The sequence below is a fragment of the Cavia porcellus genome, unplaced genomic scaffold, assembly GCF_034190915.1.
Source record: "Cavia porcellus strain 051 isolate PalLab524CR breed Dunkin Hartley unplaced genomic scaffold, mCavPor4.1 scaffold_47, whole genome shotgun sequence".
Classification (NCBI taxonomy): Eukaryota; Metazoa; Chordata; class Mammalia; order Rodentia; family Caviidae; genus Cavia; species Cavia porcellus.
The window spans coordinates 3,340,005-3,366,201 of record NW_026947530.1 but is presented as its reverse complement, the minus strand read 5'-3'; positions in this window follow the sequence as shown (position 1 = coordinate 3,366,201).

Sequence of the window (26,197 nt, the reverse complement as noted above, 5' to 3'; positions counted from 1 at the left end):
CCAAAAACCCTAAAACTAACCCTAACCGTAACCCTCTAAACCTAACCTTATCCCTAACCCTAACCCTAACCCTCTAACTCTCTAAACATAACCCTAACAATTACCCTCTAATCCTAACCCTAAGCTTAACGATAGCCCTGAACTCAACCATCACCCAAACCAAATCCTAAGCCTAAACTTTACCCTAACCCTAACAATAACCATAACCATAACAATTCCTCTTACCCTAACACTAACCCTAACCCTAACACTAACCCTAACACTAAACCTATCCCTAAACCTAAACCTAACCCTAACCCTAACACTAACCCTAACCCTCTAGCCATAAGCCTAACCCTATCCCTAACCCTAACCTTCTAAAGCTCTAAACCTAACCCTAACACTAAACCTAACCCTAACCCTAAACCTAACCCTAACACTAACATTAACCCTAACCCTAACCCTAACCCTAAAACCTATTCCTAACCCTAACCCTAAAACAAACCCTAACTCTAACCCTAACCCTAACCATATCCCTAGCACTAACCCTCTATCCCTACCATTAATACTAACCCTCAAACCCTAACACTAACCCTAACCATAAGAATCTTACCCTAACCTTAACCCTAACCCTAATCCTAACCCTCTAACTCTCTAAACATAACCCTAAAACTTACCTTCTAATCCTAACCCTAAGCCTAACCATAACCCTAAACCCAACCGTCACCCAACCCTAAACCTAACCCTAACCATTATCCTAACCCTAACACTAACCCTAAACCTAACATTTACTCTTACCCTAACCCTAACCCTAAACCTAACCCTAACCTTAACACTAAACCTAACCCTAAACCTAAACCTAACAATAACCCTACACTAACCCTAACCCTCTAACGCTAAGCCTAACCCTATGCCTCACACTAACTCTATAACGCTCTAACCCTAACACTAACACGAACCGTAACCGTAACCATAAACCTAACCCTAACCCTAACACTAACCCTAACCCTAACTCTAACCCTTACACTAACCCGAACATTAACTCTAACCCTCTAACCATATGTCTAACCATAATCCTCTAATGTGAACCCTAACCCTAACCCTAATCCTAACAATAACTCTCTAACGCTAACCATATACTTAACACTAACCCGAACCCTAAACCTCTAACCCTCTAACCCTAACCCTAACCCTAAATCTAACCCTAACACTAAATCTAACACTCTAAACCTAACACTATCAATAAGCCTCTAAACCTATCCGTCTATTCCTAACCGTAGCCCTAACCCTAACACTAACACTAAACCTAACCTCTAACCCTAACGCTAACCCTGACCCTAGACCAACCCTAACCCTCTAAACCTAACCCTAACTCTAACCCCAACCTTCTAAACCTAACCATAACCAAAACCATAACCCTAAACATCCAACCCTCTAACCCTAAACCTAACCCTAACCCTAATACTAACCATAATGCTAACACTAACACTACCCCTAGTCCGAAACCTAACCCTTAGACTAAACCTAACATTAACCCTAACCCTAACCCTCTAACACTAAGCCTAACCCTACCCCTAACCCTATCCCTCTAACGCTCTAACCCTAACACTAACACTAACCCTAACCCTAACGCTAAACCTAATCCTAACCCTAATCCTAACCCTCTAACCCTAACCCTAACCCTAACCCCAACCCTAACGGTAAACCCTAATCCTAACCCTAACCCTAAAACTAACCCTAACTATAACCCTAACACTAACCCTATCCCTAGCCCTAACCCACTATACCTAACACTAATACTAACCAACAAACCCTAACACTAATCCTAATCGTAACCCTCTAAACCTAACCTTATCCCTAACCCTAACCCTAACGCTAACACTAACCTTCTAACTCTCTAAACATATCCCTAACACTTACCCTCTAATCCTAACCCTAAGCATTACAATAGCCCTGAACTCAACCATCACCAAAACCAAATCCTAAGCCTAAACTTTACCCTAACCCTAACCCTAACACTAACCATAACCATAACACTTACTCTTACCCTAACACTAACCCTAACCCTAACCATAACCCTAACATTAAACCTAACTCTAAAGCTAAACCTAAGAATAACCCTGCACTAACCCTAACCCTCTAACCCTAAACTTAACCCTATCCCTAACACTAACTCTCTAACGCTCTAACCCTAACACTAACACTAACCCTAACCCTAACCCTAAACCTAACCATAACTCTAACCCTTACACTAACACGAACCCTAACCCTACCCCTCTAGCCATAAGTCTAACCATAATCCTCTAACGTGAACTCTAACCCTAAACCTAATCCTAACAACAACCCTCTAATGATAACCATATCCCTAACACTCACCCAAACCATCACCCTCTAACCCTCTAACCGTAACCCTAACACTAAACCTAACCCTAACCATAAATCTAACACCCAACTCAAACCCTATCAATAAGCCTCTAAACCTAACCCTCTAACCCTAACCCTAACCCTACCCCTGACCCTAAGACCAACACTAACCCTCTAAACCTAACCCTAACGCTAACCCCAACCCTGTGAACCTAACCATAACCATAACCCTAACCCTCAACATCCAACCCTCTAAACCTAAAGCTCACCATAACTCTAACACTAATACTAACCTTAACGCTAACACTAACACTAACCATAATCCTAAACCTAGGCCTTACACTAAACCTAACCATAACCCTAAACCTTACACTCTAACCCTAATCCTAACCCTACCCCTATCCCTATACCTCTAACACTCTAACCCTAAAACTAACAATAACCCTAACCCTAAACCTAACCGTAAACCTAACCCTAACCCTAACACTAAATCTAACCCTAACTTTAACTCTAACCCTAACCCTAACCCTAACCCTAAACCCTATTCTTAACCCTAACCTTAAAACAAACCCTAACTCTAACCCTAACCCTAACCATATCCCTAGTCCTAACCCTCTATACCTAACACTAATACTAACATTCAAAGTCTAACACTAACCATAACTGTAAGACTCTAACCCAAACATTAACCCTAACCCTAACCCTAACCCTCTAACTCTCTAAACATAACCCTAACACTTACCTTCTAATCCTAACCCTAAGTCTAACCATAACCCTAAACCCAACCGTCACCCAAACCTAAACCTAACCCTAACCTTTATCCTAAACCTAACACTAACCCTAACCCTAACACTTACACTTACCCTAAACCTGAACCTAACCCTAACCCTAAGACTAACTCTAACACTAAACCTAACCCTAAACCTAAAACTAACAATAACCCTACACTAACCCTAATCCTCTAACCCTAAGCCTAACCCTATCCCTAACACTAACTCTCTAATGCTCTAACCATAACACTAACATTAAACCTAACCCTAACCCTAAACCTAACCCTAACCCTAACACTAACCCTAACTCTATCCTTACACTAACATGAACACTAACCCTAACCCTCTAGCAATAAGTCTAACCATAAACCTCTAATGTGAACCCTAACCCTACACCTAATCCTAACCATAAACCTCTAATGCTAACCATATCCCTAACACTAACCCGAACCCTAACCCTCTAAACCTCTAACCCTAACCTAACCCTAAACGTAACCCTAAACCTAAATCTAACACACTAACCCTAACCCTATCAATAAGCCTCTAAACCTAACCCTCTAACCCTAAGCCTAACCCTACCCCTAACCGTATCCCTCTAACGCTCTAAACCTAACACTAACACTAACCCTAAACCTAACCCTAAACCTAACCCTAACCCTAACACTAACCCTAAACCTAACCCTGAAACTAGCCCTTACCCTAACCCTAACCCGAAACTCTAAACCTAAACCTAACCCTAACCCTAAAACTAAACCAGACTCTATCCCTAACCCTAAGCCTATCCCTAGCCCTAAACCTCTATCCCTAACACTAATACTAACCCTAAAACCCTAACACTAAACCTAACACTAACCCTAACCCTAAACCTAAACGGAACCCTAACCGTAACACTATCCATAACCCTCTAACGCTAAGCCTTACCCTATCCCTAACCCTAACCCTCTAAAGCTCTAACCCTAAAACTAACACTAACCCTAACCCTAATCCTAAAACTAACCCTAACACTAACCCTAACCCTAACCCTAACCCTAAACCCTAAACCTAAACCTAAAACTAACCCTAACTCTAACAGTAACACTGAAACTATCCCTAGCCCTAACCCTCTAACCCTAACACTAATCCTAACCCTCAAACCCTAACACTAACCCTAACCGTAACCCTCTAACCCTAACATTAACCCCCACCCTAACCTTAACCCTCTAACTCTCTAAACATTACCCTAACACTTACCCTCTAATACTTACACTAAGCCTAAACATAACCCTAAACCCAACCATCACCCAAACCTAATCCTAACCCTAACCATTACTCTAAACCTAACACTAACCCTAACACTTACTCTAACCCTAACACTAACCCTAACCCTAACGCTAACACTAACCCTCTAACTCTCTAAACATATCCCTAACACTTACCCTCTAATCCTAACCCTAAGCATTACAATAGCCCTGAACTCAACCATCACCAAAACCAAATCCTAAGCCTAAACTTTACCCTAACCCTAACACTAACCATAACCATAACACTTACTCTTACCCTAACACTAACCCTAACCCTAACCCTAACCCTAACATTAAACCTAACCCTAAAGCTAAACCTAAGAATAACCCTGCACTAACCCTAACCCTCTAACCCTAAACTTAACCCTATCCCTAACACTAACTCTCTAACGCTCTAACCTTAACACTAACACTAACCCTAACCCTAACCCTAAACCTAACCATAACTCTAACCCTTACACTAACACGAACCCTAACCCTACCCCTCTAGCCATAAGTCTAACCATAATCCTCTAACGTGAACTCTAACCCTAAACCTAATCCTAACAACAACCCTCTAATGATAACCATATCCCTAACACTCACCCAAACCATCACCCTCTAACCCTCTAACCGTAACCCTAACACTAAACCTAACCCTAACCATAAATCTAACACCCAACTCAAACCCTATCAATAAGCCTCTAAACCTAACCCTCTAACCCTAACCCTAACCCTACCCCTGACCCTAAGACCAACACTAACCCTCTAAACCTAACCCTAACGCTAACCCCAACCCTGTGAACCTAACCATAACCATAACCCTAACCCTCAACATCCAACCCTCTAAACCTAAAGCTCACCATAACTCTAACACTAATACTAACCTTAACGCTAACACTAACACTAACCATAATCCTAAACCTAGGCCTTACACTAAACCTAACCATAACCCTAAACCTTACACTCTAACCCTAATCCTAACCCTACCCCTATCCCTATACCTCTAACACTCTAACCCTAAAACTAACAATAACCCTAACCCTAAACCTAACCGTAAACCTAACCCTAACCCTAACACTAAATCTAACCCTAACTTTAACTCTAACCCTAACCCTAACCCTAACCCTAAACCCTATTCTTAACCCTAACCTTAAAACAAACCCTAACTCTAACCCTAACCCTAACCATATCCCTAGTCCTAACCCTCTATACCTAACACTAATACTAACATTCAAAGTCTAACACTAACCATAACTGTAAGACTCTAACCCAAACATTAACCCTAACCCTAACCCTAACCCTCTAACTCTCTAAACATAACCCTAACACTTACCTTCTAATCCTAACCCTAAGTCTAACCATAACCCTAAACCCAACCGTCACCCAAACCTAAACCTAACCCTAACCTTTATCCTAAACCTAACACTAACCCTAACCCTAACACTTACACTTACCCTAAACCTGAACCTAACCCTAACCCTAAGACTAACTCTAACACTAAACCTAACCCTAAACCTAAAACTAACAATAACCCTACACTAACCCTAATCCTCTAACCCTAAGCCTAACCCTATCCCTAACACTAACTCTCTAATGCTCTAACCATAACACTAACATTAAACCTAACCCTAACCCTAAACCTAACCCTAACCCTAACACTAACCCTAACTCTATCCTTACACTAACATGAACACTAACCCTAACCCTCTAGCAATAAGTCTAACCATAAACCTCTAATGTGAACCCTAACCCTACACCTAATCCTAACCATAAACCTCTAATGCTAACCATATCCCTAACACTAACCCGAACCCTAACCCTCTAAACCTCTAACCCTAACCTAACCCTAAACGTAACCCTAAACCTAAATCTAACACACTAACCCTAACCCTATCAATAAGCCTCTAAACCTAACCCTCTAACCCTAAGCCTAACCCTACCCCTAACCGTATCCCTCTAACGCTCTAAACCTAACACTAACACTAACCCTAAACCTAACCCTAAACCTAACCCTAACCCTAACACTAACCCTAAACCTAACCCTGAAACTAGCCCTTACCCTAACCCTAACCCGAAACTCTAAACCTAAACCTAACCCTAACCCTAAAACTAAACCAGACTCTATCCCTAACCCTAAGCCTATCCCTAGCCCTAAACCTCTATCCCTAACACTAATACTAACCCTAAAACCCTAACACTAAACCTAACACTAACCCTAACCCTAAACCTAAACGGAACCCTAACCGTAACACTATCCATAACCCTCTAACGCTAAGCCTTACCCTATCCCTAACCCTAACCCTCTAAAGCTCAAACCCTAAAACTAACACTAACCCTAACCCTAATCCTAAAACTAACCCTAACACTAACCCTAACCCTAACCCTAACCCTAAACCCTAACCCTAAACCTAAAACTAACCCTAACTCTAACAGTAACACTGAAACTATCCCTAGCCCTAACCCTCTAACCCTAACACTAATCCTAACCCTCAAACCCTAACACTAACCCTAACCGTAACCCTCTAACCCTAACATTAACCCCCACCCTAACCTTAACCCTCTAACTCTCTAAACATTACCCTAACACTTACCCTCTAATACTTACACTAAGCCTAAACATAACCCTAAACCCAACCATCACCCAAACCTAATCCTAACCCTAACCATTACTCTAAACCTAACACTAACCCTAACACTTACTCTAACCCTAACACTAACCCTAACCCTAACCCTAAAACTAACCCTAACACTAACCCTAACCCTAACCCTAACCCTAAACCCTAACCCTAACCCTAATCCTGAAACTAACTGTAATCTAACACTAACCCTAAACCTAACACTATCCCTAACCCTGCAACTAACCCTAACTCTAACCCTAACCCTAGCCCTAACCCTGAAACTAACCCTAAATCTAAGCCTAAGCCTAACCCTAGCACTAGCCATAACACTAACACTAACACTCAACACCCTCACACTAACCCTAACGGTAACCCTCTGAACATAACCTTAACCCTAATCCTAACCCTAACCCTAACCTTCTAACTCTCTAAACATAACCCTAACACTTACCCTCTAAAACAAACCCTAAGAATAACCATAACCCTAAGTACTACCGTCACCCAAACCTAATCCTAACCCTAACACAAACCCTAACCCTAACACTTACTCTAACCCTAACCCTAACCGTAACCCTAACACTAACACTAACCCTAACCATAAAACTAAACCTAACCCTGACCCTAACCTTCTAACTCTCTAAACATAACTCCTAACACGTAAATTCGAATCCTAACCCTAAGCCTAACAATAACCCTAAACAACCCTCACCCAAACCTAATCCTAAACCTAACCTTTACCCTTACCCTAACACTAACCCTAACCCTAACACTTACCCTTACCCTAACCCTAACCCTAACCCTAACACTAACCCTAACCCTAACACTAAACCTAAACCTAACCCTAAACCTAACACTAAACCTAACATTCTAAACCTAAGCCTAACCCTAAAAGTAACACTCGAACCCTAGCCCTATCCTTAGCCTCTAACCCTAACCCTAACCCGAACCCTAAACCTAAACTGTAACCATCTGACTCTAACCATAACCGTAACCATAACCCTAAACCTAACACTAAACCTAACCTCCAATCCTAACACTAACCATAACCCCAAGACCAACCCTAACCCTCTAAACCTAACCCTAAAGCTAACCCCAACCCTCTAATCCTAACCATAACCAGAACACTAACCATAAACATCCAACCCTCTAACCCTAAACCTAACCCTAAACCTAACTCTAATACTAACAATGACGCTAACCCTAACACTAACCCTAATCCTAAACCTAAGCCTTACACTAAACCTAACCCTAACCCTAACCCTAACGATAACCCCAACCCAAACCCTAAACACTGATCCTAATCCTTACCCTAAAACTAACCCTACTCTAAACCTAAACCTAAACCTGTCCCTAGCCCTAACCCACCATCCCTAAAACTAATACTAACCCAAAAACCCTAAAACTAACCCTAACCGTAACCCTCTAAACCTAACCTTATCCCTAACCCTAACCCTAACCCTCTAACTCTCTAAACATAACCCTAACAATTACCCTCTAATCCTAACCCTAAGCTTAACGATAGCCCTGAACTCAACCATCACCCAAACCAAATCCTAAGCCTAAACTTTACCCTAACCCTAACAATAACCATAACCATAACAATTCCTCTTACCCTAACACTAACCCTAACCCTAACACTAACCCTAACACTAAACCTATCCCTAAACCTAAACCTAACCCTAACCCTAACACTAACCCTAACCCTCTAGCCATAAGCCTAACCCTATCCCTAACCCTAACCTTCTAAAGCTCTAAACCTAACCCTAACACTAAACCTAACCCTAACCCTAAACCTAACCCTAACACTAACATTAACCCTAACCCTAACCCTAACCCTAAAACCTATTCCTAACCCTAACCCTAAAACAAACCCTAACTCTAACCCTAACCCTAACCATATCCCTAGCACTAACCCTCTATCCCTACCATTAATACTAACCCTCAAACCCTAACACTAACCCTAACCATAAGAATCTTACCCTAACCTTAACCCTAACCCTAATCCTAACCCTCTAACTCTCTAAACATAACCCTAAAACTTACCTTCTAATCCTAACCCTAAGCCTAACCATAACCCTAAACCCAACCGTCACCCAACCCTAAACCTAACCCTAACCATTATCCTAACCCTAACACTAACCCTAAACCTAACATTTACTCTTACCCTAACCCTAACCCTAAACCTAACCCTAACCTTAACACTAAACCTAACCCTAAACCTAAACCTAACAATAACCCTACACTAACCCTAACCCTCTAACGCTAAGCCTAACCCTATGCCTCACACTAACTCTATAACGCTCTAACCCTAACACTAACACGAACCGTAACCGTAACCATAAACCTAACCCTAACCCTAACACTAACCCTAACCCTAACTCTAACCCTTACACTAACCCGAACCCTAACTCTAACCCTCTAACCATATGTCTAACCATAATCCTCTAATGTGAACCCTAACCCTAACCCTAATCCTAACAATAACTCTCTAACGCTAACCATATACTTAACACTAACCCGAACCCTAAACCTCTAACCCTCTAACCCTAACCCTAACCCTAAATCTAACCCTAACACTAAATCTAACACTCTAAACCTAACACTATCAATAAGCCTCTAAACCTATCCGTCTATTCCTAACCGTAGCCCTAACCCTAACACTAACACTAAACCTAACCTCTAACCCTAACGCTAACCCTGACCCTAGACCAACCCTAACCCTCTAAACCTAACCCTAACTCTAACCCCAACCTTCTAAACCTAACCATAACCAAAACCATAACCCTAAACATCCAACCCTCTAACCCTAAACCTAACCCTAACCCTAATACTAACCATAATGCTAACACTAACACTACCCCTAGTCCGAAACCTAACCCTTAGACTAAACCTAACATTAACCCTAACCCTAACCCTCTAACACTAAGCCTAACCCTACCCCTAACCCTATCCCTCTAACGCTCTAACCCTAACACTAACACTAACCCTAACCCTAACGCTAAACCTAATCCTAACCCTAATCCTAACCCTCTAACCCTAACCCTAACCCTAACCCCAACCCTAACGGTAAACCCTAATCCTAACCCTAACCCTAAAACTAACCCTAACTATAACCCTAACACTAACCCTATCCCTAGCCCTAACCCACTATACCTAACACTAATACTAACCAACAAACCCTAACACTAATCCTAATCGTAACCCTCTAAACCTAACCTTATCCCTAACCCTAACCCTAACGCTAACACTAACCTTCTAACTCTCTAAACATATCCCTAACACTTACCCTCTAATCCTAACCCTAAGCATTACAATAGCCCTGAACTCAACCATCACCAAAACCAAATCCTAAGCCTAAACTTTACCCTAACCCTAACCCTAACACTAACCATAACCATAACACTTACTCTTACCCTAACACTAACCCTAACCCTAACCCTAACCCTAACATTAAACCTAACTCTAAAGCTAAACCTAAGAATAACCCTGCACTAACCCTAACCCTCTAACCCTAAACTTAACCCTATCCCTAACACTAACTCTCTAACGCTCTAACCCTAACACTAACACTAACCCTAACCCTAACCCTAAACCTAACCATAACTCTAACCCTTACACTAACACGAACCCTAACCCTACCCCTCTAGCCATAAGTCTAACCATAATCCTCTAACGTGAACTCTAACCCTAAACCTAATCCTAACAACAACCCTCTAATGATAACCATATCCCTAACACTCACCCAAACCATCACCCTCTAACCCTCTAACCGTAACCCTAACACTAAACCTAACCCTAACCATAAATCTAACACCCAACTCAAACCCTATCAATAAGCCTCTAAACCTAACCCTCTAACCCTAACCCTAACCCTACCCCTGACCCTAAGACCAACACTAACCCTCTAAACCTAACCCTAACGCTAACCCCAACCCTGTGAACCTAACCATAACCATAACCCTAACCCTCAACATCCAACCCTCTAAACCTAAAGCTCACCATAACTCTAACACTAATACTAACCTTAACGCTAACACTAACACTAACCATAATCCTAAACCTAGGCCTTACACTAAACCTAACCATAACCCTAAACCTTACACTCTAACCCTAATCCTAACCCTACCCCTATCCCTATACCTCTAACACTCTAACCCTAAAACTAACAATAACCCTAACCCTAAACCTAACCGTAAACCTAACCCTAACCCTAACACTAAATCTAACCCTAACTTTAACTCTAACCCTAACCCTAACCCTAACCCTAAACCCTATTCTTAACCCTAACCTTAAAACAAACCCTAACTCTAACCCTAACCCTAACCATATCCCTAGTCCTAACCCTCTATACCTAACACTAATACTAACATTCAAAGTCTAACACTAACCATAACTGTAAGACTCTAACCCAAACATTAACCCTAACCCTAACCCTAACCCTCTAACTCTCTAAACATAACCCTAACACTTACCTTCTAATCCTAACCCTAAGTCTAACCATAACCCTAAACCCAACCGTCACCCAAACCTAAACCTAACCCTAACCTTTATCCTAAACCTAACACTAACCCTAACCCTAACACTTACACTTACCCTAAACCTGAACCTAACCCTAACCCTAAGACTAACTCTAACACTAAACCTAACCCTAAACCTAAAACTAACAATAACCCTACACTAACCCTAATCCTCTAACCCTAAGCCTAACCCTATCCCTAACACTAACTCTCTAATGCTCTAACCATAACACTAACATTAAACCTAACCCTAACCCTAAACCTAACCCTAACCCTAACACTAACCCTAACTCTATCCTTACACTAACATGAACACTAACCCTAACCCTCTAGCAATAAGTCTAACCATAAACCTCTAATGTGAACCCTAACCCTACACCTAATCCTAACCATAAACCTCTAATGCTAACCATATCCCTAACACTAACCCGAACCCTAACCCTCTAAACCTCTAACCCTAACCTAACCCTAAACGTAACCCTAAACCTAAATCTAACACACTAACCCTAACCCTATCAATAAGCCTCTAAACCTAACCCTCTAACCCTAAGCCTAACCCTACCCCTAACCGTATCCCTCTAACGCTCTAAACCTAACACTAACACTAACCCTAAACCTAACCCTAAACCTAACCCTAACCCTAACACTAACCCTAAACCTAACCCTGAAACTAGCCCTTACCCTAACCCTAACCCGAAACTCTAAACCTAAACCTAACCCTAACCCTAAAACTAAACCAGACTCTATCCCTAACCCTAAGCCTATCCCTAGCCCTAAACCTCTATCCCTAACACTAATACTAACCCTAAAACCCTAACACTAAACCTAACACTAACCCTAACCCTAAACCTAAACGGAACCCTAACCGTAACACTATCCATAACCCTCTAACGCTAAGCCTTACCCTATCCCTAACCCTAACCCTCTAAAGCTCTAACCCTAAAACTAACACTAACCCTAACCCTAATCCTAAAACTAACCCTAACACTAACCCTAACCCTAACCCTAACCCTAAACCCTAAACCTAAACCTAAAACTAACCCTAACTCTAACAGTAACACTGAAACTATCCCTAGCCCTAACCCTCTAACCCTAACACTAATCCTAACCCTCAAACCCTAACACTAACCCTAACCGTAACCCTCTAACCCTAACATTAACCCCCACCCTAACCTTAACCCTCTAACTCTCTAAACATTACCCTAACACTTACCCTCTAATACTTACACTAAGCCTAAACATAACCCTAAACCCAACCATCACCCAAACCTAATCCTAACCCTAACCATTACTCTAAACCTAACACTAACCCTAACACTTACTCTAACCCTAACACTAACCCTAACCCTAACGCTAACACTAACCCTCTAACTCTCTAAACATATCCCTAACACTTACCCTCTAATCCTAACCCTAAGCATTACAATAGCCCTGAACTCAACCATCACCAAAACCAAATCCTAAGCCTAAACTTTACCCTAACCCTAACACTAACCATAACCATAACACTTACTCTTACCCTAACACTAACCCTAACCCTAACCCTAACCCTAACATTAAACCTAACCCTAAAGCTAAACCTAAGAATAACCCTGCACTAACCCTAACCCTCTAACCCTAAACTTAACCCTATCCCTAACACTAACTCTCTAACGCTCTAACCTTAACACTAACACTAACCCTAACCCTAACCCTAAACCTAACCATAACTCTAACCCTTACACTAACACGAACCCTAACCCTACCCCTCTAGCCATAAGTCTAACCATAATCCTCTAACGTGAACTCTAACCCTAAACCTAATCCTAACAACAACCCTCTAATGATAACCATATCCCTAACACTCACCCAAACCATCACCCTCTAACCCTCTAACCGTAACCCTAACACTAAACCTAACCCTAACCATAAATCTAACACCCAACTCAAACCCTATCAATAAGCCTCTAAACCTAACCCTCTAACCCTAACCCTAACCCTACCCCTGACCCTAAGACCAACACTAACCCTCTAAACCTAACCCTAACGCTAACCCCAACCCTGTGAACCTAACCATAACCATAACCCTAACCCTCAACATCCAACCCTCTAAACCTAAAGCTCACCATAACTCTAACACTAATACTAACCTTAACGCTAACACTAACACTAACCATAATCCTAAACCTAGGCCTTACACTAAACCTAACCATAACCCTAAACCTTACACTCTAACCCTAATCCTAACCCTACCCCTATCCCTATACCTCTAACACTCTAACCCTAAAACTAACAATAACCCTAACCCTAAACCTAACCGTAAACCTAACCCTAACCCTAACACTAAATCTAACCCTAACTTTAACTCTAACCCTAACCCTAACCCTAACCCTAAACCCTATTCTTAACCCTAACCTTAAAACAAACCCTAACTCTAACCCTAACCCTAACCATATCCCTAGTCCTAACCCTCTATACCTAACACTAATACTAACATTCAAAGTCTAACACTAACCATAACTGTAAGACTCTAACCCAAACATTAACCCTAACCCTAACCCTAACCCTCTAACTCTCTAAACATAACCCTAACACTTACCTTCTAATCCTAACCCTAAGTCTAACCATAACCCTAAACCCAACCGTCACCCAAACCTAAACCTAACCCTAACCTTTATCCTAAACCTAACACTAACCCTAACCCTAACACTTACACTTACCCTAAACCTGAACCTAACCCTAACCCTAAGACTAACTCTAACACTAAACCTAACCCTAAACCTAAAACTAACAATAACCCTACACTAACCCTAATCCTCTAACCCTAAGCCTAACCCTATCCCTAACACTAACTCTCTAATGCTCTAACCATAACACTAACATTAAACCTAACCCTAACCCTAAACCTAACCCTAACCCTAACACTAACCCTAACTCTATCCTTACACTAACATGAACACTAACCCTAACCCTCTAGCAATAAGTCTAACCATAAACCTCTAATGTGAACCCTAACCCTACACCTAATCCTAACCATAAACCTCTAATGCTAACCATATCCCTAACACTAACCCGAACCCTAACCCTCTAAACCTCTAACCCTAACCTAACCCTAAACGTAACCCTAAACCTAAATCTAACACACTAACCCTAACCCTATCAATAAGCCTCTAAACCTAACCCTCTAACCCTAAGCCTAACCCTACCCCTAACCGTATCCCTCTAACGCTCTAAACCTAACACTAACACTAACCCTAAACCTAACCCTAAACCTAACCCTAACCCTAACACTAACCCTAAACCTAACCCTGAAACTAGCCCTTACCCTAACCCTAACCCGAAACTCTAAACCTAAACCTAACCCTAACCCTAAAACTAAACCAGACTCTATCCCTAACCCTAAGCCTATCCCTAGCCCTAAACCTCTATCCCTAACACTAATACTAACCCTAAAACCCTAACACTAAACCTAACACTAACCCTAACCCTAAACCTAAACGGAACCCTAACCGTAACACTATCCATAACCCTCTAACGCTAAGCCTTACCCTATCCCTAACCCTGACCCTCTAAAGCTCAAACCCTAAAACTAACACTAACCCTAACCCTAATCCTAAAACTAACCCTAACACTAACCCTAACCCTAACCCTAACCCTAAACCCTAACCCTAAACCTAAAACTAACCCTAACTCTAACAGTAACACTGAAACTATCCCTAGCCCTAACCCTCTAACCCTAACACTAATCCTAACCCTCAAACCCTAACACTAACCCTAACCGTAACCCTCTAACCCTAACATTAACCCCCACCCTAACCTTAACCCTCTAACTCTCTAAACATTACCCTAACACTTACCCTCTAATACTTACACTAAGCCTAAACATAACCCTAAACCCAACCATCACCCAAACCTAATCCTAACCCTAACCATTACTCTAAACCTAACACTAACCCTAACACTTACTCTAACCCTAACACTAACCCTAACCCTAACCCTAAAACTAACCCTAACACTAACCCTAACCCTAACCCTAACCCTAAACCCTAACCCTAACCCTAATCCTGAAACTAACTGTAATCTAACACTAACCCTAAACCTAACACTATCCCTAACCCTGCAACTAACCCTAACTCTAACCCTAACCCTAGCCCTAACCCTGAAACTAACCCTAAATCTAAGCCTAAGCCTAACCCTAGCACTAGCCATAACACTAACACTAACACTCAACACCCTCACACTAACCCTAACGGTAACCCTCTGAACATAACCTTAACCCTAATCCTAACCCTAACCCTAACCTTCTAACTCTCTAAACATAACCCTAACACTTACCCTCTAAAACAAACCCTAAGAATAACCATAACCCTAAGTACTACCGTCACCCAAACCTAATCCTAACCCTAACACAAACCCTAACCCTAACACTTACTCTAACCCTAACCCTAACCGTAACCCTAACACTAACACTAACCCTAACCATAAAACTAAACCTAACCCTGACCCTAACCTTCTAACTCTCTAAACATAACTCCTAACACGTAAATTCGAATCCTAACCCTAAGCCTAACAATAACCCTAAACAACCCTCACCCAAACCTAATCCTAAACCTAACCTTTACCCTTACCCTAACACTAACCCTAACCCTAACACTTACCCTTACCCTAACCCTAACCCTAACCCTAACACTAACCCTAACCCTAACACTAAACCTAAACCTAACCCTAAACCTAACACTAAACCTAACATTCTAAACCTAAGCCTAACCCTAAAAGTAACACTCGAACCCTAGCCCTATCCTTAGCCTCTAACCCTAACCCTAACCCGAACCCTAAACCTAAACTGTAACCATCTGACTCTAACCATAACCGTAACCATAACCCTAAACCTAACACTAAACCTAACCTCCAATCCTAACGCTAACCATAACCCCAAGACCAACCCTAACCCTCTAAACCTAACCCTAAAGCTAACCCCAACCCTCTAATCCTAACCATAACCAGAACACTAACCATAAACATCCAACCCTCTAACCCTAAACCTAAACCTAAACCTAACTCTAATACTAACAATGACGCTAACCCTAACACTAACCCTAATCCTAAACCTAAGCCTTACACTAAACCTAACCCTAACCCTAACCCTAACGATAACCCCAACCCAAACCCTAAACACTGATCCTAATCCTTACCCTAAAACTAACCCTACTCTAAACCTAAACCTAAACCTGTCCCTAGCCCTAACCCACCATCCCTAAAACTAATACTAACCCAAAAACCCTAAAACTAACCCTAACCGTAACCCTCTAAACCTAACCTTATCCCTAACCCTAACCCTAACCCTCTAACTCTCTAAACATAACCCTAACAATTACCCTCTAATCCTAACCCTAAGCTTAACGATAGCCCTGAACTCAACCATCACCCAAACCAAATCCTAAGCCTAAACTTTACCCTAACCCTAACAATAACCATAACCATAACAATTCCTCTTACCCTAACACTAACCCTAACCCTAACACTAACCCTAACACTAAACCTATCCCTAAACCTAAACCTAACCCTAACCCTAACACTAACCCTAACCCTCTAGCCATAAGCCTAACCCTATCCCTAACCCTAACCTTCTAAAGCTCTAAACCTAACCCTAACACTAAACCTAACCCTAACCCTAAACCTAACCCTAACACTAACATTAACCCTAACCCTAACCCTAACACTAAAACCTATTCCTAACCCTAACCCTAAAACAAACCCTAACTCTAACCCTAACCCTAACCATATCCCTAGCACTAACCCTCTATCCCTACCATTAATACTAACCCTCAAACCCTAACACTAACCCTAACCATAAGAATCTTACCCTAACCTTAACCCTAACCCTAATCCTAACCCTCTAACTCTCTAAACATAACCCTAAAACTTACCTTCTAATCCTAACCCTAAGCCTAACCATAACCCTAAACCCAACCGTCACCCAACCCTAAAACTAACCCTAACCATTATCCTAACCCTAACACTAACCCTAAACCTAACATTTACTCTTACCCTAACCCTAACCCTAAACCTAACCCTAACCTTAACACTAAACCTAACCCTAAACCTAAACCTAACAATAACCCTACACTAACCCTAACACTCTAACGCTAAGCCTAACCCTATGCCTCACACTAACTCTATAACGCTCTAACCCTAACACTAACACGAACCGTAACCGTAACCATAAACCTAACCCTAACCCTAACACTAACCCTAACCCTAACTCTAACCCTTACACTAACCCGAACCCTAACTCTAACCCTCTAACCATATGTCTAACCATAATCCTCTAATGTGAACCCTAACCCTAACCCTAATCCTAACAATAACTCTCTAACGCTAACCATATACTTAACACTAACCCGAACCCTAAACCTCTAACCCTCTAACCCTAACCCTAACCCTAAATCTAACCCTAACACTAAATCTAACACTCTAAACCTAACACTATCAATAAGCCTCTAAACCTATCCGTCTATTCCTAACCGTAGCCCTAACCCTAACACTAACACTAAACCTAACCTCTAACCCTAACGCTAACCCTGACCCTAGACCAACCCTAACCCTCTAAACCTAACCCTAACTCTAACCCCAACCTTCTAAACCTAACCATAACCAAAACCATAACCCTAAACATCCAACCCTCTAACCCTAAACCTAACCCTAACCCTAATACTAACCATAATGCTAACACTAACACTACCCCTAGTCCGAAACCTAACCCTTAGACTAAACCTAACATTAACCCTAACCCTAACCCTCTAACACTAAGCCTAACCCTACCCCTAACCCTATCCCTCTAACGCTCTAACCCTAACACTAACACTAACCCTAACCCTAACGCTAAACCTAACCCTAACCCTAATCCTAACCCTCTAACCCTAACCCTAACCCTAACCCCAACCCTAACGGTAAACCCTAATCCTAACCCTAACCCTAAAACTAACCCTAACTATAACCCTAACACTAACCCTATCCCTAGCCCTAACCCACTATACCTAACACTAATACTAACCAACAAACCCTAACACTAATCCTAATCGTAAACCTCTAAACCTAACCTTATCCCTAACCCTAACCCTAAAGCTAACACTAACCCTCTAACTCTCTAAACATATCCCTAACACTTACCCTCTAATCCTAACCCTAAGCATTACAATAGCCCTGAACTCAACCATCACCAAAACCAAATCCTAAGCCTAAACTTTACCCTAACCCTAACACTAACCATAACCATAACACTTACTCTTACCCTAACACTAACCCTAACCCTAACCCTAACATTAAACCTAACCCTAAAGCTAAACCTAAGAATAACCCTGCACTAACCCTAACCCTCTAACACTAAACTTAACCCTATCCCTAACACTAACTCTCTAACGCTCTAACCTTAACACTAACACTAACCCTAACCCTAACCCTAAACCTAACCATAACTCTAACCCTTACACTAACACGAACCCTAACCCTACCCCTCTAGCCATAAGTCTAACCATAATCCTCTAACGTGAACTCTAACCCTAAACCTAATCCTAACAACAACCCTCTAATGATAACCATATCCCTAACACTCACCCAAACCATCACCCTCTAACCCTCTAACCGTAACCCTAACACTAAACCTAACCCTAACCATAAATCTAACACCCAACTCAAACCCTATCAATAAGCCTCTAAACCTAACCCTCTAACCCTAACCCTAACCCTACCCCTGACCCTAAGACCAACACTAACCCTCTAAACCTAACCCTAACGCTAACCCCAACCCTGTGAACCTAACCATAACCATAACCCTAACCCTCAACATCCAACCCTCTAAACCTAAAGCTCACCATAACTCTAACACTAATACTAACCTTAACGCTAACACTAACACTAACCATAATCCTAAACCTAGGCCTTACACTAAACCTAACCATAACCCTAAACCTTACACTCTAACCCTAATCCTAACCCTACCCCTATCCCTATACCTCTAACACTCTAACCCTAAAACTAACAATAACCCTAACCCTAAACCTAACCGTAAACCTAACCCTAACCCTAACACTAAATCTAACCCTAACTTTAACTCTAACCCTAACCCTAACCCTAACCCTAAACCCTATTCTTAACCCTAACCTTAAAACAAACCCTAACTCTAACCCTAACCCTAACCATATCCCTAGTCCTAACCCTCTATACCTAACACTAATACTAACACTCAAAGTCTAACACTAACCATAACTGTAAGACTCTAACCCAAACATTAACCCTAACCCTAATCCTAACCCTCTAACTCTCTAAACATAACCCTAACACTTACCTTCTAATCCTAACCCTAAGTCTAACCATAACCCTAAACCCAACCGTCACCCAAACCTAAACCTAACCCTAACCTTTATCCTAAACCTAACACTAACCCTAACCCTAACACTTACACTTACCCTAAACCTGAACCTAACCCTAACCCTAAGACTAACTCTAACACTAAACCTAACCCTAAACCTAAAACTAACAATAACCCTACACTAACCCTAATCCTCTAACCCTAAGCCTAACCCTATCCCTAACACTAACTCTCTAATGCTCTAACCATAACACTAACATTAAACCTAACCCTAACCCTAAACCTAACCCTAACCCTAACACTAACCCTAACTCTATCCTTACACTAACATGAACACTAACCCTAACCCTCTAGCAATAAGTCTAACCATAAACCTCTAATGTGAACCCTAACCCTACACCTAATCCTAACCATAAACCTCTAATGCTAACCATATCCCTAACACTAACCCGAACCCTAACCCTCTAAACCTCTAACCCTAACCTAACCCTAAACGTAACCCTAAACCTAAATCTAACACACTAACACTAACCCTATCAATAAGCCTCTAAACCTAACCCTCTAACCCTAAGCCTAACCCTACCCCTAACCGTATCCCTCTAACGCTCTAAACCTAACACTAACACTAACCCTAAACCTAACCCTAAACCTAACCCCAACCCTAACACTAACCCTAAACCTAACCCTGAAACTAGCCCTTACCCTAACCCTAACCCGAAACTCTAAACCTAAACCTAACCCTAACCCTAAAACTAAACCAGACTCTATCCCTAACCCTAAGCCTATCCCTAGCCCTAAACCTCTATCCCTAACACTAATACTAACCCTAAAACCCTAACACTAAACCTAACACTAACCCTAACCCTAAACCTAAACGGAACCCTAACCGTAACACTATCCATAACCCTCTAACGCTAAGCCTTACCCTATCCCTAACCCTAACCCTCTAAAGCTCAAACCCTAAAACTAACACTAACCCTAACCCTAATCCTAAAACTAACCCTAACACTAACCCTAACCCTAACCCTAACCCTAAACCCTAACCCTAAACCTAAAACTAACCCTAACTCTAACAGTAACACTGAAACTATCCCTAGCCCTAACCCTCTAACCCTAACACTAATCCTAACCCTCAAACCCTAACACTAACCTTAACCGTAACCCTCTAACCCTAACATTAACCCCCACCCTAACCTTAACCCTCTAACTCTCTAAACATTACCCTAACACTTACCCTCTAATACTTACACTAAGCCTAAACATAACCCTAAACCCAACCATCACCCAAACCTAATCCTAACCCTAACCATTACTCTAAACCTAACACTAACCCTAACACTTACTCTAACCCTAACACTAACCCTAACCCTAACCCTAAAACTAACCCTAACACTAACCCTAACCCTAACCCTAACCCTAAACCCTAACCCTAACCCTAATCCTGAAACTAACTGTAATCTAACACTAACCCTAAACCTAACACTATCCCTAACCCTGCAACTAACCCTAACTCTAACCCTAACCCTAGCCCTAACCCTGAAACTAACCCTAAATCTAAGCCTAAGCCTAACCCTAGCACTAGCCATAACACTAACACTAACACTCAACACCCTCACACTAACCCTAACGGTAACCCTCTGAACATAACCTTAACCCTAATCCTAACCCTAACCCTAACCTTCTAACTCTCTAAACATAACCCTAACACTTACCCTCTAAAACAAACCCTAAGAATAACCATAACCCTAAGTACTACCGTCACCCAAACCTAATCCTAACCCTAACACAAACCCTAACCCTAACACTTACTCTAACCCTAACCCTAACCGTAACCCTAACACTAACACTAACCCTAACCATAAAACTAAACCTAACCCTGACCCTAACCTTCTAACTCTCTAAACATAACTCCTAACACGTAAATTCGAATCCTAACCCTAAGCCTAACAATAACCCTAAACAACCCTCACCCAAACCTAATCCTAAACCTAACCTTTACCCTTACCCTAACACTAACCCTAACCCTAACACTTACCCTTACCCTAACCCTAACCCTAACCCTAACACTAACCCTAACCCTAACACTAAACCTAAACCTAACCCTAAACCTAACACTAAACCTAACATTCTAAACCTAAGCCTAACCCTAAAAGTAACACTCGAACCCTAGCCCTATCCTTAGCCTCTAACCCTAACCCTAACCCGAACCCTAAACCTAAACTGTAACCATCTGACTCTAACCATAACCGTAACCATAACCCTAAACCTAACACTAAACCTAACCTCCAATCCTAACGCTAACCATAACCCCAAGACCAACCCTAACCCTCTAAACCTAACCCTAAAGCTAACCCCAACCCTCTAATCCTAACCATAACCAGAACACTAACCATAAACATCCAACCCTCTAACCCTAAACCTAACCCTAAACCTAACTCTAATACTAACAATGACGCTAACCCTAACACTAACCCTAATCCTAAACCTAAGCCTTACACTAAACCTAACCCTAACCCTAACCCTAACGATAACCCCAACCCAAACCCTAAACACTGATCCTAATCCTTACCCTAAAACTAACCCTACTCTAAACCTAAACCTAAACCTGTCCCTAGCCCTAACCCACCATCCCTAAAACTAATACTAACCCAATAACCCTAAAACTAACCCTAACCGTAACCCTCTAAACCTAACCTTATCCCTAACCCTAACCCTAACCCTCTAACTCTCTAAACATAACCCTAACAATTACCCTCTAATCCTAACCCTAAGCTTAACGATAGCCCTGAACTCAACCATCACCCAAACCAAATCCTAAGCCTAAACTTTACCCTAACCCTAACAATAACCATAACCATAACAATTCCTCTTACCCTAACACTAACCCTAACCCTAACACTAACCCTAACACTAAACCTATCCCTAAACCTAAACCTAACCCTAACCCTAACACTAACCCTAACCCTCTAGCCATAAGCCTAACCCTATCCCTAACCCTAACCTTCTAAAGCTCTAAACCTAACCCTAACACTAAACCTAACCCTAACCCTAAACCTAACCCTAACACTAACATTAACCCTAACCCTAACCCTAACCCTAAAACCTATTCCTAACCCTAACCCTAAAACAAACCCTAACTCTAACCCTAACCCTAACCATATCCCTAGCACTAACCCTCTATCCCTACCATTAATACTAACCCTCAAACCCTAACACTAACCCTAACCATAAGAATCTTACCCTAACCTTAACCCTAACCCTAATCCTAACCCTCTAACTCTCTAAACATAACCCTAAAACTTACCTTCTAATCCTAACCCTAAGCCTAACCATAACCCTAAACCCAACCGTCACCCAACCCTAAACCTAACCCTAACCATTATCCTAACCCTAACACTAACCCTAAACCTAACATTTACTCTTATCCTAACCCTAACCCTAAACCTAACCCTAACCTTAACACTAAACCTAACCCTAAACCTAAACCTAACAATAACCCTACACTAACCCTAACCCTCTAACGCTAAGCCTAACCCTATGTCTCACACTAACTCTATAACGCTCTAACCCTAACACTAACTCTAACCGAAACCGTAACCATAAACCTAACCCTAACCCTAACACTAACCCTAACCCTAACTCTAACCCTTACACTAACCCGAACCCTAACTCTAACCCTCTAACCATATGTCTAACCATAATCCTCTAATGTGAACCCTAACCCTAACCCTAATCCTAACAATAACTCTCTAACGCTAACCATATACTTAACACTAACCCGAACCCTAAACCTCTAACCCTCTAACCCTAACCCTAACACTAACCCTAATCCTAACAATAACTCTCTAACGCTAACCATATACTTAACACTAACCCGAACCCTAAACCTCTAACCCTCTAACCCTAACCCTAACCCTAAATCTAACCCTAACACTAAATCTAACACTCTAAACCTAACACTATCAATAAGCCTCTAAACCTATCCGTCTATTCCTAACCGTAGCCCTAACCCTAACACTAACACTAAACCTAACCTCTCACCCTAACGCTAACCCTGACCCTAGACCAACCCTAACCCTCTAAACCTAACCCTAACTCTAACCCCAACCTTCTAAACCTAACCATAACCAAAACCATAACCCTAAACATCCAACCCTCTAACCCTAAACCTAACCCTAACCCTAATACTAACCATAATGCTAACACTAACACTACCCCTAGTCCGAAACCTAACCCTTAGACTAAACCTAACATTAACCCTAACCCTAATCCTCTAACACTAAGCCTAACCCTACCCCTAACCCTATCCCTCTAACGCTCTAACCCTAACACTAACACTAACCCTAACCCTAACGCTAAACCTAACCCTAACCCTAATCCTAACCCTCTAACCCTAACCCTAACCCTAACCCCAACCCTAACGGTAAACCCTAATCCTAACCCTAACCCTAAAACTAACCCTAACTATAACCCTAACACTAACCCTATCCCTAGCCCTAACCCTCTATACCTAACACTAATACTAACCAACAAACCCTAACACTAATCCTAATCGTAACCCTCTAAACCTAACCTTATCCCTAACCCTAACCCTAACGCTAACACTAACCCTCTAACTCTCTAAACATATCCCTAACACTTACCCTCTAATCCTAACCCTAAGCATTACAATAGCCCTGAACTCAACCATCACCAAAACCAAATCCTAAGCCTAAACTTTACCCTAACCCTAACACTAACCATAACCATAACACTTACTCTTACCCTAACACTAACCCTAACCCTAACCCTAACCCTAACATTAAACCTAACCCTAAAGCTAAACCTAAGAATAACCCTGCACTAACCCTAACCCTCTAACCCTAAACTTAACCCTATCCCTAACACTAACTCTCTAACGCTCTAACCTTAACACTAACACTAACCCTAACCCTAACCCTAAACCTAACCATAACTCTAACCCTTACACTAACACGAACCCTAACCCTACCCCTCTAGCCATAAGTCTAACCATAATCCTCTAACGTGAACTCTAACCCTAAACCTAATCCTAACAACAACCCTCTAATGATAACCATATCCGTAACACTCACCCAAACCATCACCCTCTAACCCTCTAACCGTAACCCTAACACTAAACCTAACCCTAACCATAAATCTAACACCCAACTCAAACCCTATCAATAAGCCTCTAAACCTAACCCTCTAACCCTAACCCTAACCCTACCCCTGACCCTAAGACCAACACTAACCCTCTAAACCTAACCCTAACGCTAACCCCAACCCTGTGAACCTAACCATAACCATAACCCTAACCCTCAACATCCAACCCTCTAAACCTAAAGCTCACCATAACTCTAACACTAATACTAACCTTAACGCTAACACTAACACTAACCATAATCCTAAACCTAGGCCTTACACTAAACCTAACCATAACCCTAAACCTTACACTCTAACCCTAATCCTAACCCTACCCCTATCCCTATACCTCTAACACTCTAACCCTAAAACTAACACTAACCCTTACCCTAATCCTAAAACTAACCCTAACACTAACCCTAACCCTAACCCTAACCCTAAACCCTAACCCTAAACCTAAAACTAACCCTAACTCTAACAGTAACACTGAAACTATCCCTAGCCCTAACCCTCTAACCCTAACACTAATCCTAACCCTCAAACCCTAACACTAACCCTAACCGTAACCCTCTAACCCTAACATTAACCCCCACCCTAACCTTAACCCTCTAACTCTCTAAACATTACCCTAACACTTACCCTCTAATACTTACACTAAGCCTAAACATAACCCTAAACCCAACCATCACCCAAACCTAATCCTAACCCTAACCATTACTCTAAACCTAACACTAACCCTAACACTTACTCTAACCCTAACACTAACCCTAACCCTAAAGCTAAAACTAACCCTAATACTAACCCTAACCCTAACCCTAACCCTAAACCCTAACCCTAACCCTAATCCTGAAACTAACTGTAATCTAACACTAACCCTAAACCTAACACTATCCCTAACCCTGCAACTAACCCTAACTCTAACCCTAACCCTAGCCCTAACCCTGAAACTAACCCTAAATCTAAGCCTAAGCCTAACCCTAGCACTAGCCATAACACTAACACTAACACTCAACACCCTCACACTAACCCTAACGGTAACCCTCTGAACATAACCTTAACCCTAATCCTAACCCTAACCCTAACCTTCTAACTCTCTAAACATAACCCTAACACTTACCCTCTAAAACAAACCCTAAGAATAACCATAACCCTAAGTACTACCGTCACCCAAACCTAATCCTAACCCTAACACAAACCC